General features: G+C 46.4%; 1 long non-coding RNA gene across 3 annotated transcripts; it reads left to right on the top strand.

Moving 5' to 3' along the window:
* The first annotated feature begins 2363 nt into the window (after window positions 1-2363).
* LOC309525357 lies at window positions 2364-12508 on the top strand. Of its 3 annotated transcripts, none has more exons than XR_014216162.1 (4): window positions 2364-2378; window positions 5588-5890; window positions 10067-10173; window positions 12227-12508. It is a non-coding gene; the product is annotated as an uncharacterized lncRNA (long non-coding RNA). The 3 variants fall into 3 exon arrangements; XR_014216163.1 differs by having other exon boundaries at window positions 5489-5890; XR_014216164.1 differs by having other exon boundaries at window positions 5322-5890.

Below are 12508 nucleotides of genomic sequence, written 5' to 3'. Positions count from 1 at the left end.
GAACAAATTAAGTACTTAACCCGAGGTACCACTGTATAACTGCCCCCCGCCAATGTTGTGCTTCAGGTTAAGAACAGTTTCAGCTTAAGTACGGACCTCCGGAACGAATTATGTACTTAACCCGAGGTACCACTGTATAACTGCCCCCTGCCAATGTTCTCTAGGACTCTGTGGGGCTGCCACTGGGCTTGTGACCCTGCCAGGGTTGTTTGATAGACTGGCTGGAGGAACTGATGTCCCTTTGGAGTTGCAAAATGCAGAATATAAGACTTCAGCAATATGCAATAGGAAACAGGCTTGGATAACAGCCCTTGAGATGGAGGTCTTGTATAAGCAGGTCTCTCTTTTCAGATGTGAAATTTTGATGGTATACTTTCTTCAGTAGGAACAACACACACACACACACACACACACACACACACACACTTCCCCCTACCTCTGAGCACACACCTGTGGTGTTTCCTGCATCTGAGATGCATCAGCCGAGTTTGGTGAATTTGAGTGTGCATCAAAACACTCTGTCTCTTCAAGGCAACGTTCCCAACTGCACCTGCCGGCAAATCAGATTGGGTAACCTTGGGTTTGCCCTTGACATTTCTCACATCCTCCTGTAGGGAGCAGAAGGGCGACAGGCAAAAACAGCAACAGGAAGAGCCTCCTTTTATGGGTCACCTGCCACAGTTTCTCCCGTCCACGGCCTTCCATGCATCCGGCAGATTTCTGATTGTTCCTGCAGCTAATAAAGCCTTGAAACACTTGCCGGGGGGGGGGGGGGGAGAGCCATCTGTAAGCCATCTTCCCACCATTGCTCCAGCCACTCCCTTCCCTTTCCATGGCTCCTTCCCAGTCTGTTAGGTAAAGGTAAAGGGACCCCTGACCGTTAGGTCCAGTCTCGGACAACTCTGGGGTTGCGGCGCTCATCTTGTTTTACTGGCTTCCAAGTCATGTGGTCAGCATGACTAAGCCACTTCTGGCGAACCAGAGCAGCGCACGGAAACGCCGTTTACCTTCCCGCCAGAGAAGTACCGTATTTTTTGCTCTATAAGATTCACTTTTTCCCTCCTAAAAAGTAAGGGGAAATGTGTGCGTGTCTTATGGAGCGAATGCAGGCTGCGCAGCTATCCCAGAAGCCAGAACAGCAAGAGGGATTGCTGCTTTCACTGCGCAGCGATTCCTCTTGCTGTTCTGGCTTCTGAGATTCAGAATATTTTTTGTTTTTTTGTTTTCCTGCTCCAAAAACTAGGTGTGTCTTGTGGTCTGGTGCGTCTTGTAGAGTGAAAAATACGATACCTATTTATCTACTTTCACTTTGACGTGTTTTTGAACTATTAGGTTGGCAGGAGCAGGGACCGAGCAACGGGAGCTCACCCCGTCGCGGGGATTCGAACTGCCGACCTTCTGATCGGCAAGCCCTAGGCTCTGTGGTTTAGACCACAGCGCCACCTTTGGAGTTATGTACACACAGTTGCCATGATTTGCCCAACCGGAATAGCCAGCACAAATTACAGCTCCCATTTTTGTCACCCAACCTGGCGAGTCCAATCTATGCAAACTGGTGCCTTAGGACAATCCTGGCAGGGTTGTGAGACCACCCGCCGCCCCATGTACCTCTGGGTGCAGAGGGGGGGCATAGCTGTCACCTTTCCCTTTTCTTGCGAGGAATCCTATTTGGAATAAGGGAATTTTCCATTTAAAAAGGGAAACGGTGACAGCTATTGGGGGTGGGCACTGGCTGCACCAACCTGCTCGTAATAAGAGTGTCACAGGTCATCAGTCCGCATTTGAACTTTTTAGAAGAAGGGTTTATAATCAGAGAATCAGAGAATTGGGAGGGAACCCCAGGGGTCATCTAGTCCAGCCCCCTGCAATGCAGGAATCTCAGCTGTAGAGTCCATGGCAGAAGACCATCCAACCTCTGCTCCCGAGGGAGACAGCTTCACTGTGCAACAGCTCTTATTGTCAAAAGGTTCTTCCTCATGTTTAGTTAGAATCTCCTTTCTTATAACTTGAAGCCATGAGTTCGAATCCTACCCTCCAGAGCAGGAGAAAACAAGCTTGCTCCCTCTTCCATGTGACACAGGCCTTCAGATATCTGACAGTGGCTACCCTATCTCCTCACAGTCCCCTCTTTAGCAAGCTAACCACACCCAACTCCTTCAACCGTTCCTCATAAGGCTTGGCACTTTCGCATCTTGGCCGCCCACCTCTGAGCACGTTCCAGCTTGTCGAAGAACAGAGCCAAAAGCCAAATATGATATTGAGAAGCTAAGCTGCTTAAAGCAAGCAGTGAAAGGATTAAGGGCACCCAAAGGAGAGGCTCAGATTGAGACTTGAGATCTCAGTGACTCAGTGTGGGAGGAGACATTCTGTTGCCTGAGGTAAAGGGCAAGATGGCGGCCCTCCCCATTCCATCTCAATCCAACACGGGTGATGGGACAGCGCCTTACACTGACGCATGGGAGCCTAGGAAGCCGCCTTAAGACCTTGGGCCTGGCACTGCCTCTCAGCCCAGCCGACTCGAACCCGGTTCAACAGATTACGAGTCCACTGCTCTTAACCACACTTCAAAACGACCTTGACAGATTAGAGAACTGGGCAAAAACAAACAAGATGAATTTTAACAGGGAGAAATGTAAAGTATTGCACTTGGGCAAAAAAAATGAGAGGCACAAATACAAGATGGGTGACACCTGGCTTGAGAGCAGTACATGTGAAAAGGATCTAGGAGTCTTGGTTGACCACAAACTTGACATGAGCCAACAGTGTGACGCGGCAGCTAAAAAAGCCATTGCAATTCTGGGCTGCATCAATAGGAGTATAGCATCTAAATCAAGGGGAGTAATAGTGCCACTGTATTCTGCTCTGGTCAGACCTCACCTGGAGTACTGTGTCCAGTTCTGGGCACCACAGTTCAAGAAGGACACTGACAAACTGGAACGTGTCCAGAGGAGGGCAACCAAAATGGTCAAAGGCCTGGAAACGATGCCTTATGAGGAACGGCTAAGGGAGCTGGGCATGTTTAGCCTGGAGAAGAGGAGGTTAAGGGGTGATATGATAGCCATGTCCAAATATATAAAAGGATGTCACATAGAGGAGGGAGAAAGGTTGTTTTCTGCTGCTCCAGAGAAGCGGACACGGAGCAATGGATCCAAACTACAAGAAAGAAGATTCCACCTAAACATTAGGAAGAACTTCCTGACAGTAAGAGCTGTTCGACAGTGGAATTTGCTGCCAAGGAGTGTGGTGGAGTCTCCTACTTTGGAGGTCTTTAAGCAGAAGCTTGACAACCATATGTCAGGAGTGCTCTGATGGTGCTTCCTGCTTGGCAGGGGGTTGGACTCGATGGCCCTTGTGGTCTATTCCAACTCTATGATTCTATGATTCTATGAACCACTATACCACACTGGCTCTCACTTTCTTCTTAAAGCTTCTCCTTTTTTATGTCCATGGAGTTTTCTTGGCAAAATACTGGAGCGGATTGCCAGTTCCTTCTCCAGGTGGATCACATTTAGTCTAAACTTTCGGCTAGGAACTGTCTGTCTTGGGTGGCCCTGCACGGCATAACTCATAGCTTCTCTGAGTTATTCAAGCCCCTTCGCCACGACAAGGCAGTGATCCATGAAGGGGTATAGAAGCACAGAATCACAGAATCATGAGTGGGAAGGGACCCCGAGGGTCACCAATCCAGGGGTCAGCAACCTTTTTCAGCCGTGGGCCAGTCCATCATCCCTCAGACCATGTGATGGGGCGGACTATATTTGGGGGGGGGGGATGAAGGAATTCCTATGCCCCACAAATAACTCAGAGATGCATTTTAAATAAAAGCACACATTCTACTCACGTAAAAACACACTGATTCCTGGACCGTCCACAGGCCAGATTGAGAAGGCCTGATCTACTCCAACCCCCTGCAACGCAGGAATCTCATCTAAAGCATCCATGACAGACGGCCATCCAACCTCTGTCTAAAATCCTCCAGGGAAGGAGAGTCCACAACCTCCTGAGGGAGTCTATTACACTATCAAATGGCTCTTACTGTCAGAAAGCTTTTCCATCTTTCTAGTCGGAATCTCCTTTCCTGCAACTTGAAGCCGCTGGTTCGAGTCCTACCCTCCAGAGCAGGCGAAACCAGCTTGCTCCACCCTCCATGTCACAGCCCTTCAAATATCTGAAGATGGCTATCATATCTCCTCTCAGTCTCCTCCTTTCCAGGCTAAACATACCCAAGCTCCTTCAACCGTTCCTCATAAGGCACAGCTTCCAGACTGTCAGGGAACTGACATCAGAGGCACGGGAGAAGGAGAGGGTCTCTGATTCTGCAGGAGAAGGTCCCAGCGCTAGGGGGAGACTCAGCTGGGAAGAAGGGGAAGGGAATAAGTGTAACACCAGGGATCCAGGAGAGCAACGGGACCAGGAGGTGCAGGGGCTCCAGGACTCTTTGTTGGATGTTAGTGAGGAGAGCCCAGGCACCCCGCTGCCCACGCCCACCCTGCGCAGGAGACTCCCGCGCAGTGAGAGGCGGAGACGCTTGGGCGTCAAACAGCTCTTATGTTGGCAGCGCTTTAAGAAACGCCCACAGACAGATTCTACGAGTGACTAAGGGCAGCCACGCTGAGATGGGCTGTGCAGTCCGAAGGGTTTAACCAGGCAATCTAATGCCCAAACGGGGCAGGATTACGCACGAGTAACTCCCAACCACTACACAGACCCTTAATCATCCCAGTTGCTCTCCTCTGCACACCTCCCAACTTGTCAACATCCTTTTCAAATCGTGGTGCACAGTGTTCCAGGTGTGGTCTGTCCTGTAGCCTTCTTAGACTTTACCGATTGGTAGGGTGAGCGTTGCTCCCAGAGAGGGAGGAAGGAGTCAAAAGACACCGAGGTTGATTCAGAGAAAGAGTTCTTTATTTCTGCTCTCCGGAGTAGCAGAAAGGCACTTGCATGGTAAGTTCACAGCAAGTCCGAAGAAAGAGAAATTTCACACAGTATATATATCCTCCAAGCACCTTCTCCCTCTCCCCCCTTCCCCAGGAATCCAGCGTTGTACGTTCATACATGTAAGTGGAACTGACAAGACCATCCATTAAGCATCACGGACTGATAAAGGAGAGGGCTTTGTTTATACAGCTGGGTTCCTGTTATACATTGGCTCAAGTGCTCAAGTTAATGCTTTTTAGCTAATGGACCCTTGGAGAAGGAAAAATGGGGGTTTGGGGGCCCGTTTCAGACTGACTGCACAGTCAGGCTTTAGATTTGGGAAACCCATTCCTTCAGTCCAAGGCTGATGGACTTAGCTTTGGTACCTTTTGGGTTTTCTTTAGGTAACTATCTCCAGAGACTTGGGCAGTAATTGCTTTGGGTTCTTTTGAAGCATCGCAATTGTGACAGAGTCTGTTTGCTGCCCAGGAATGCATTTCATTTATTGGACCAAGCCGAGTGTGAACTTCATATTAATGTGCGGCTAATCTTCTCAAATCTGTCCAATTAGTGACTCACCCAGGATAGAGAAGCCTTCTTAAGAACTGCTGTGCACTGATCTTCCGCATTTCCTGCTTTAATCCCTGAACAATTTCCAATTGCACATTAGATTCATGGAGCACCAAGGGCTGGAATACATTCTGAGGTGTGTTAAGTACCGATGGTTGAATTAGACAACCCACACAAGTCAGGAGCAGGTGACAGTAGACGGAGACCAGTTGAACCGGCACAAACCTCCCTGTGGATTATTGCAAAAGATCAATCAATCACTCCACCCCAAACTGAATTAGCAGCCACCTACCAGTTCTGGGAAGGAAAGGAGAAGCTGCGTACATAAAGGCACCTGAGATTCTTAGACCACTGGAACATCACCAGGAGAAGGCACCCAAGACAGAATAAACATCGCCACCTTGTAAGTTAGAACTTCTTTGTTCGCTGGTTGAAAAGAGGGGAAGAAGACTTCAGAGGTGAACGTGATTTGCTCCGGAAGCATTAGGAATCCCGCAGGTCCAATAGGATGATGATTGCCTGGAGAGAGAAAGGGAAATGGGGGGAAATTATTACAGGGCTGCACCGATTGGTGGTACAGGATGGTCGAAGCCTACCTTGTTCCTCGAGCAGGAGGAAAATGGACTGCTAGACTGATGGGGTTGTTTTAATGTCTAATTATGGATGCATATGGTTTAATCTTTGTGTAACTGTCTTTGATACTTTCCAAGCCGCTTAGAAGCCTGTTTAGGAATTAAGTAGTACAGTGGTACCTCGGGTTATACCTTCAGGTAACAGACTCTGCTAACCCAGTAGTAGTACAGTGGTACCTGTTTAGGAATTAAGTAGTACAGTGGTACCTCGGGTTATACCTTCAGGTAACAGACTCTGCTAACCCAGAAATAGTACCTCAGGTTAAGAACTTTACCTCAGGATGAGAACACAAATCGCGCGTTGGCAACGTGGCGGTAGCAGGAGGCCCCATTAGCTAAAGTGGTACCTCAGGTTAAGAACAGTTTCAGGTTAAGAATGGACCTCCAGAACGAATTAAGTTCTTAACCCGAGGTACCACTGTAAATAAATAGCTAACCAAGCAAGCAACATAAAACTGGGTTTTAATTAATTAAAGAGGATAGGGAGACAAGTTAAATTTATTTGGAATGAGAAACAGAGTGGAGGAAGAGGTTCTTCCCAAATCAGCTGGTCTAGGAACACAGGTGATTTTGCCTTCCACCTAGGGAAGTTGGATTGGCTCGCTTGCCAGAGTCATCCATTTCTGGCCTCTAGCGCTTCCATTCTGGTGGCTGAAATGCAAACTACGTTTGCTGTAATGCAATTAATAAAACCACTATTACTGGTGAACAGTAGTTTTATTAATCCCATGTGGGTAATTCTGATTATTATTTTTACAACAAAATAAATATGAAAGTCATCGTTAAATGTATTAAATGTGTTCAGTTATCATGGGCAGCATTCAACTACTTTTATTATTTTTGCTCTAGAATTATCACTAGTGCAATGAGATTTTGACCCTCCTCTACCCCAAATCTTCCCCAGCGGGTTGCGGGAACTGGATATGAGGAGAGCATTTCATTGTGCAAAGAGAAATCCTTGTGCAAGTCTCACCTTAGTGCTACATTGAATACAATGCAATGCTTCTTAGCTCCTCTTTAACCTCAATTAATAAATGACATCAATGCGGACTTGTGAAATTGGGGTGCTTAGTGGAGCCTCAGCTTAATTAGACTGAAGTAATTGGCCTTCATAGGGACGCAGGTGGCGCTGTGGGTTAAACCACAGAGCCTAGGACTTGCCAATTAGAAGGTCAGCGGTTCGAATCCCCGCGATGGGGTGAGCTCCTGTTGCTCTGTCCCTGCTCCTGCCAACCTAGCAGTTCGAAAGCACGTCAAAGTGCAAGTAGATAAATAGGTACCACTCCGGCGGGAAGGTAAACGGCATTTCCGTGTGCTGCTCTGGTTCACCAGAAGCGGCTTAGTCATGCTGGCCACATGACCCAGAAGCTGTACGCCGGCTCCCTCAACCAATAAAGCGAGATGAGCTCCGCAACCGCAGAGTCGGCCACGACTGGACCTAATGGTCAGGGATTCCTTTACCTTTACCTTAATTTGCCTTCATAAAACAACAGTCGGATGTTGTAAACACTGGAGACGCTTCCATTACGGCTTCCGGGGCACATCTCTGTCAATCAGAATATCGAGAAATGTTTTTAATGCTGCAAAAAGAAAGAAATCTCAAAGCCACACTTCCCCACCCAGCACACATTTTATACTTCTATGAATCTGCAGGGGCTTGTGGAGGCATTTTTGTCAGTCTTCTGTTTCCTGGCCAATCAGCTGTCTGGCACCACTCAGCCAACCCTAACCCTGAAATATAGCCAGGGCCGGCCTGTCCATAAGGCAGATGGAGGAAGCTGCCTCAGGCGGCAGAATCCAAGGGGTGTTTCTGCATGTGTGGCCAACGCTGGAGAAGCAAGGAGAGGCGGCTGGATCACCCTGGGCTCCTGCAGGATCTTGCAGGAAAAAAATGTGACTGACATTTGAATATTAGGATTATTGAGTATTAAAAGGATTGCTGGCTTTTTACCCAGTGATGACCACACTGCTGCTCTCACTATTTTTTTTTTTTTTTTTTTTGAGGACTATTTCGTAGCCACTATATCAGATATTGGACGCGGGTGGCGCTGTGGGTTAAACCACAGAGCCTAGGACTTGCCAATTAGAAGGTCAGCGGTTCGAATCCCCGTGACGGGGTGAGCTCCTGTTGCTCGGTCCCTGCTCCTGCCAACCTAGCAGTTCGAAAGCACCTCAAAGTGCAAGTAGATAAATAGGTACCGCTCCGGCGGGAAGGTAAAGGGCGTTTCACCAGAAGTGGCTTAGTCATCCTGGCCACTTAACCTAGAAGCTGTATGCCGGCTCCCTCAGCCAATAAAGTGAGATGAGCGTCGCAACCCCAGAGTCTGTCACGACTGGACCTAATGGTCAGATAATGGAGGAAAGCCTTGAAAGCCCAACACCATGAAGATGTTCAGAGCTGTTTCCTTGAAGGCCACAGCTCCTCATAATTTTTTGTTTGTACTAGTAACCAGAGAAGCAAGGGGGGCGGGGATGTTTCCTACTTTGAGGAACTTTTTGTTTTGTTTAATACTGTATTGACTTGAATATAAGCCTCACTACCCCCCCAAAAAAAAATTCCAACCGTGAAAAGTTAAAGTGTGGCTTAAATTCACGACCTTACAAAAACTGGCTTTTACGATATCGCTGCTGGAACAGACATACAGTAAAACGGAACAGGTGTGAGTGCCTGTGGAATTTTAAGGCAGCGGCTTATATTCGGGTATTGTATTTTTTTATTTTCCCCCCTTGAATTTTAAAGGTGAGGCTTATATTCGGGTGCAGCTTATATTCGGGCCAATACGGTATTTGTTTGTGGTCTTGTGTGTGTGTGTGTGTGTGAGAGAGAGAGAGAGAGAGAGAGAGAGAGAGAGAGAGAGCGCAAGCATGGACAGTGTGTGTGTGTGTGTGTGTCCTGTAATAAACATTTATAGTTTTTTCTGAATAATTTTGCATTTATTTTTGTGAATTAAATTGGGAAGAGATACGGTGGATGGCTTGTGAAGCGACAAACTCTGTGCTCAGGTGTCCCTGCAATCACCCATTAAAAGCTGCATCAGCAGCTGGGTGGAGCCGGGCAAGGCAGGGCACCTTGATCTGAGTGACATGCAATTCCAGAGTATTTCCCAAATAGGTGTGTGAATTTGCTTTCAACAAGCCCCTTCCTTAGCTCTGCACAATCCTGCCACGGTTGTGAGCAAACTAGAAGCCCCATGTGCTTGTCTGTCCTTTGTCAAGCGCTCCTGTGCACAAAATGTTCTTGTATTTTTAGGGGATATTTTACTATCACTGAAGTTAGGGGAGAAAAACCTCAAAAGCAAAGTTACTTTGATCAGGTAGACATCTGTGCTGGAAGGCAAGTCAATACAGCATGCAAAGGGGATGGTGACTGTAAGGTGAACAAGAATGGCAGTCTACTGAACTCAGCTACATTAGTGAAAAAAACAAAACTTTGAATGCGTTATAAACATGCAACACCAGATGGTGCTAGAGAGCAAAAAAAAATATCTTTGTGATTTTACATAGCGCTTTTTTCCCTTTTGTCATAATGATTTAATTTCTGACTTATTTATAGCAGGGTTTTATCCTGTGTGTAGATCCACACTAAATGTACTAAATTTATATCCTGCCCTTCCTCCCAATGGAGGCCAATGGGCATGGCAAACAACGAGTGACAAAACAGCAAATACATCTTAGAAACAAAATTTTAAAAACCCCAAAGGAAAAGGCAATTCTGTTTCAGATGCAGACTATTAAAGATAACAAGTGAAGCCTTTTTCTGGCATGGAGACAAAGAGATGGAGGAACTGTTTGTCGGTTTAATTTCTGCATGTTGGCCTACTGTTATAAATGTAAAAGAGCAAGGCCAGTAAAAACTGTGGGCAATCCTATGCAGAAAGGAGGATGCTTACCCTGGTTATATCTTGGAGCTGATCTGTGACTTATTTCTTCCCAATGTCTACCTGCAGGTAAAGGTGAACCCAGCAAACTGCCAAGATGTGCAACTTGAATTTTGTTTGGACCATAGTGAAATTTATGTTTAAGATCATAAAGTGGATTTGTAACAAGGCCAAAGGTAAGAGGAGTGGGCTGATGCAGGGGGTCTTATCATTCACCCACCTTCCCCAAGGTTGTATCCTTTTCTGTACCACAAAACCCATCAGCTGCAGCCAGCACGGCCATGAGAGCTGGGGCTGGTGGAAGTTGTAGTATATAACAGCTGAAGGGTAAGGTTCCAGCACATTCAGAGTCTGAGCCTGATACACTTCTCTTAAAAACATACAGAATACCCTCTCTGAATGCTTATTTGCCTAGCTTAAGACTTCCCTGATTCTGTTGTTTAACCTTCTCTCAAAAACCTCATATTTTACCTGGTGCTTAGTTTTAAATTACTTTTAAAAAAAGTATACAGTATTATTTTTACCTATTTCTGGAAACTGCCTCGCGGGGACCTGGTCCTAGCAGACAGGATAGAAACATTTTGGATAAATAAATAAAATTATACAGTGGTACCTCGGGTTACAGACGCTTCAGGTTACAGACTCCACTAACCCAGAAATAGTACCTCGGGTTAAAAACTTCACCTCAGGATGATAACAGAAATCGAGCGGTGGTGGTGGGAGGCCCCATTAGTTAAAGTGGTACCTCAGGTTAAGAACAGTTTCAGGTTAAGAACAGACCTCTAGAACAAATTAAGTTCTTAACCCGAGGTACTACTGCACAGAAGTCAGGGAGGATGGGGGGGGAATTAACATAGAAATAAATAAAAAAAGAAAGAGCTTGTTTCAATGGGCATTTTACCTACACTGGGCTTCGATAAGTTATTTCCCAACACTTTTTATTGAAGGGGTGGGGCAGATCTTTGCCAATTAATTATAATGGAGACAAACATGATACTCTGAGCTAAGACATTTAAATTAAACACCAATATGATAAGGGCACCCAAAGCAGAGGCTCAGATAAAGATCTTGGTGACTGGCTGGCCCTGGCACAGGAGAAGGGACAATGTCATTAGAAACATAGGGAGCTCACAGTATTGCCCACACGGACTGGCAGTAGCTGTCCAGAGTATCAGGCAGGGACCATTCCCAGCTCTACCTGCAGGTGCTGAGGACTGAACCTAGAACTTTCTGCATACAAAGCAGATACTCTAGCCCTGAGCCACAGTATGGTCTCTCCACATTTTGCTGCCTGAGGACAAGATGCCTCCTGCTCCCATCTTCCACTGCCCTTGAGGGCAAACAGGCTACAGTAGTAGCTTGGTTCTCAAACTTAATCCGTTCCAGAAGTCTGTTCCAAAACCAAAGCGTTCCAAAACCAAGGCGCGCTTTCCCATAGAAAGTAATGCAAAACGGATTAATCCGTCCCAGACTTTTAAAAACAACCCCCCCAAAAAACCCCCATCAATTTAACCTGAATTTTACAATCTAATGAGACCACTGATGCATAAAATGCAAGCAATAATCAATGTGCTGTACTATAAAATCAATAAGACAGTATTGTTGATTGATAAAAATTAAAATTAATCTTTTTTTCTTACCTGCACTGATGATAGTCATTGTTTGGATGGGGGGGGGGCTTCTATCCATTTCCGCAGTCACTCACTCAATCAATCAGTAGCTGAACTGGGTTCCACACAGTTACAAAACCCAATTAACTGAAGAAGCCTCAAAAACAAAAACGTAAAATAAATAGCAAAAACAAAAGTGCCAAACTTAATCCGTTCCGGAAGTCCGTTTGACTTCTGAAATGTTCGAAAACGCAAGGTGCAGCTTCTGATTGGTGCAGGCGCCCCAGAAACAAGAGCCGACAGTTGCATCGGACGTTCGGCTTCTGAAAAACATTTGAAAACCAGAACATTTACTTCTGGGTTTTCAGTGTTTGGAAACCAAGGCGTTTGAGAACCAAGGTACCACTGTAGATGCATGGATCAAGGTTTCTCCAATGAGATTTTCTGGAAATGAGCAGCGCAAGCCTGAACACGTTTACTCACAAGTAAGTCCCTCTGAATTCAGTGGGACTTCCTGCCTAGGAACTTGGTTAAGGATTTGCCCCAGTAGGCCAGGTTCCCTTCCTGACTTCTGGCCTTTTATGCTTTCCAATAGTCTTCATGTGTGTTTCTTTTTCAGAACGGATGAAGCCACACAAGCCGGCGATTGAAAAACCACCCAAGGTAGAGACTGAAAAACCACCCAAGCCAGAGACTGGAAAACCACCCAAGCCAGAGACTGAAAAACCACCCAAGCCAGCAACTGAGAAACCACCCAAGCCAGCAACTGAAAAGCAAGACTGAAGAGGGAATGACAGACCTCCACAGTCCCGTCTTCTCCAACACTGGCAGTAACATCCCTCTGATTGTCAAGGCACGCCATGTTATTTTGTTAATGCAATAAAGCTTGTTTGGAGCCAAA

Source organism: Podarcis vaucheri, assembly GCF_965113315.1.
Source record: "Podarcis vaucheri genome assembly, chromosome: 2".
In the NCBI taxonomy this organism is placed as follows: Eukaryota; Metazoa; Chordata; class Lepidosauria; order Squamata; family Lacertidae; genus Podarcis; species Podarcis vaucheri.
Note: the sequence above shows the minus strand (reverse complement) of the source record. Positions and strands in the feature narration are given on the sequence as shown.